Source organism: Mastomys coucha, unplaced genomic scaffold, assembly GCF_008632895.1.
Source record: "Mastomys coucha isolate ucsf_1 unplaced genomic scaffold, UCSF_Mcou_1 pScaffold19, whole genome shotgun sequence".
Lineage (NCBI taxonomy): Eukaryota > Metazoa > Chordata > Mammalia > Rodentia > Muridae > Mastomys > Mastomys coucha.
The window spans coordinates 20426418-20430958 of NW_022196901.1; positions in this window are offsets into that span (position 1 = coordinate 20426418).

The following is a 4541-nucleotide window of genomic DNA, read 5'->3' on the forward strand; positions in this document are numbered from 1 at the left end:
AACCAGAACTAAAGATTGCTCAGTGGTTCAGAGTACTTGCTGTGCAACCATAAAGACCAGGGATTTAGTTCCCAGCATCCAGATAACACGCAGAGTGTCCTGAACATGCCTGTCACCCAGCTCTGAGTAGTGTCCTGAACACGCCTGTCACCCAGCTCTGAGTAGTGTCCTGAACACGCCTGTCATCCAGCTCTGAGTAGGGCTAGGGCTTTCTGGCATTCAAACCACCCAAGGAAAGGTTAGCCCCAGGCTCAGGGAGAGACCCTACCTTGAATTAGCAGAGTGATAGAAGAGGACACTCAACATCCTCTTCTTGCCTCTGTGCAAGCATGCAGGCACATGTAATCACACACACACACACACACACACACACACACACACATCTGCAATCACCATATACTGGTATGTGCATACACACTTTTTAAAAGAACCCATCAGCCAAATTGAAGATCCAGAAATGCAAATTAAAGTAATAGGAAGTGTCATTTTTTTGCAAGGCAAGATATTCAGACCTATAATCTCAGTGCTTGGGAAGCTGAGGCAGGAAAATTGCTACAAATTTAAAGCTAGCCTGGACTACAAAGGGAATTCTAAGATAACCTGGATTTCAGAGTGAGACCCTGTCTCAACAGCAAAACTACTAAATTATCATTCAAGGGCTGGGAAGATGGCTCAGTGTACCCACTGAGTACTTGCTATGTAAGCCTGAGGACCTAAGTTCAAATCCCAAATGACAACAAGGCCTATAAATTCAGTATTAAGTAGTCAGAGACAGGAAAACAGTTGGCCAGGCAGCATAGCTAAAATGGAGATCTTCAGAGCCAGTGAAAGGTCCTATCTCAGACATGTAGAGACTGATTGAGCAAGATATTCAGTGTGAGCCTCTGGTTTCCACATACACTGTCACAGGCATGTATACACATGCAGGCATACAATATACATGTGCACACCACACACACACACACACACACACACACACACACACACACACACACGCTGAGCCATTGAGGTAGCTCAGTGGGAAGCAACCATCACTGCCAAGCCTGAGTGGTCTGGGGTCAGAGCTCAGAAGGAAGAATGTTTGCTTAGCATGCTTAAGGGCTGGGCTTGGTTCCTAATGCTTGCTACACTGCCCAAGCTGGTGTCATACACCTATAATACTTGCATTTGTGAGTGGGGACAGAAGAATCAGCTCAGCCTTGAATATATAGCAAGTTGGAGGCCAACAACATGAACTGTATAATACCCTGTCATAAAACAGAACAATGAAAATTAAAAAATAAAAAGTGTAAAATAAAAAAATTTTTTTGAAACATGAGTCTCTTTCTGTATAACCCTGTCTGTCCTGGTACTCACTATCTAGACCAGCTTGACCTTGAACTCACAAAGACCCACCCTCCCTCTGCCTCCCAAGTGCTGCAATTAGAGTCCTGTAATACCATGACTGGCCAAAATTTGTAAAGGAATTTTAATCCAATAACATGGCTGCTCTGGCACGGGAGAGCATCCAAAGACCTAGGTCTGTATAAGCTGGCTGAAATGGAGATGTGCTACATGCCTTTAATCCCTCGGCTGGAATACACAAGTGCCCTCAGTAGACACTGTTTATTCCAAACAACGAAGGTAAGGTTAGTTTGTAGAAGGAAGCAGCCATGTTTGAAAATCACAAGTAATTGAGGAGCAAAGTGATGAAATCAGAAAAAGTTTGGCAGAATGAGCCCAACTCTCACAAGAACAGACAGGAAACAAAGATAATTTGGGATTATCCCAGAGAGAGAGAGAGGTTGTGGGCAGGAGAGGAGGGCAGTTCAGTTGAGTTCAAGCAATACAGTGGGCTCAGTTGAGTTTAGTTTGGAACAGTTCAGTTGAGTACAGTTAAGTTCCTGCAGTTGCATGCAGTTCCATTGGTTTGGTCAGTGCAGTTCCATTCATGGAATTCAGAGGCAGTTTTTCCAAACGGAGCAATTCAGTGAGAAGCCAAGAGAAGCCAGTTTGAATCAGTCAGCTTGAAGAGGAGTTTTGAGCCAGAAAAGCTGAGTTGAACCAGCCAGCCAGAGCTCAGAAAGAGCTAAAAAAAAGGGGGTGGGGGGAGTTTATTCAGCAGTAAGCCTCTGAGATGACAATTACATCTGGTACCTAAAGGTTACATATACAAAAAGTTATTTGTAATACCAAATATAATTAAAAACATTGAGCCATAATTTATAGCTTTAACCAGTAAGGTTGTTTTCAATTATATTTGGTATTACAAATAATACTTTGCAAGTATAAGGACCAGACATCAAATACCCAGAACACACACACACACAGACATACACACACACCACACAGAGACACATACATGAGCATGCACATGCATGCACACATATAGACATGCCACACAAACATGCACACACACAGATACAAATACACCACATACACCCCCCAACATGAACTCACGTGGTTGCTGCTTGTGATAATTTATAGTACTTAATAAGGCAGAGATAGGGATCCCCAGGGTAAGTGAACTTTACAGACTAGCTGGAGTTGGACAGCTCTGGGCTCAGCCAGAGACCCCTAAATTAAGTGAAGAGCAACTGAGGAAGACACCCAGTGTCACTTTCTGCATCTGGATATGTGCGTCTGCATACCCATGTAAGCTCACATTCATACCCCAGACCCGTATCACACACATACACCAAAAATAATCCTATGAAATTAGATGTTTTGATACATTCATGTAATCAAAAAGCACGTCATTGAAATGATACCTTTGGGCCATTTTGCCTTTTATGGATCACAAGTTTCTGACATCTGCCCAATATTTAAATCACCTTCTCTGGATGTGTTTATGCAGTAAGTGCAGCTTCCTCTGCCGGGACAGTTAGGTTATTTCCAGGTTGTTCTCCATGTAAACATCTCAGGAATCAATGAGGATGTGGGTTTGCCCAGCATAGCCTGAGGAACACCTTGAGAGACAGCATCAGGAGGGAGCCTTTGCTAGCTGCAAGACCTCATGCAGAGGGCTGGCGAGATGGCTCAGCGGGTAAGAGCACTGACTGCTCTTCCGAAGGTCTTGAGTTCAGATCCCAGCAACCACATGGTGGCTCACAACCACCCATAATGAGATCGGATGCCCTCTTCTGGTGCGTCTGAAGACAGCTGCAGAAAATTTCGCCGGAGTGAGCGGGGCCGGAGCCAGCGGAGCCGGAGCGAGCTGGGCCAGCAGAGGTCCTGAGATCAACAGCAGCCACACACATGATGGAACACAGTCATCTGTACAGCTACAGTGTACTCATACACATAAAAATGAAATAAAATAAATCTTAAAAAAAAAAAAAAAAGACCTCATGCAGAGCCACCTCTTGTGCCTTCCACAGTTCCTGATAATCATTCATTATCACAACTCCCAGGACATCAGATGTACAAGGAAATGTTTGTGTCTGCCTCCCTCAATGTCCCCACAAACAAATTCAGAAAGAGTTCAGGGACATGAGAGATCCCTCTGGGGTATTTTGGGGCAGTCTTGCCACAAGAGGGAGGGAAAGAGTGTTCTTCTCATGTCTAGCTAAGTATGAAGAGGATAATAGACAGACATGAATGTCCACAGTGACACTTGGGCACAAACTATACAAAGAGCCTCTTAGCTATGTCTGTGCCCTTTGATTGATTTACTTCTTGTCCCAGTTGGTTCTTCTATGCCACTAATCCAAAACAGGGAACTCAAGGCAAAGGGGAATGAAGCCAGAAGGTCTATGTGCTGAGGCCACATTGTCAGGGAGGCCAGAAGAGGTCTGCCCTTCAACCTAAGGACAATTAGCTTCCTTCTGCATGTGGCCAACTCTGATGAATCTGTTACAGGGTTTTCAAAGTATGTCAGGCAAAGAACGTGGGGCTTCCTTTAGTTGGGGTGCTCAGAAGGATGGAGGAATTCAGCAACCATCAAGCCATTCATATCTCTCCATGTGCCTTCATTCCAGGCCACGAGATTCTTGTCTCCATGTCAGGGTCCTAAGGCCCCAGTAACAGCAGTGCTTGGTCAGGAGTCAAGGCTGCAGAGACCTGCCGCTGTGAGCTGTACTCTTAGTCACACTTAGGATGGGCAGTAAAGACTATGATGACCCATTCCTGCAATCCCAGAACTTTGGAGGTGATCAAGAAGATCATGAGTTCAAAACTAGCCTCGGCTATATAGAATGTTCATGTTACAGAAAATGGAAAACTCTACTGAGAGAGAGAGAGAGAGAGAGAGAGAGAGAGAGAGAGAGAGAGAGAGAGAGAGAGAGAGACAGCAGACAGATCTCTAAGTTCAAGGTAACAACCTGGTCTACAGAGCTAGTTTCAGGACAGCCAGGACTACACAGAGAAACCCTGTCTCAAAAACAAACAACCCCCCCAAACAAACAAACAAACAAACAACCCCCCAAACACCCTGGTGCCTTCAAAATGCTGTGACCTCCCTGCCCTGCACATAAACCACAATAGTTTGAGCTCCTTTTTTTTTTTAAGTTTTATTGCATTATGATGAGAAAAGTTACATGATTTCAATTTATCTGAATTTG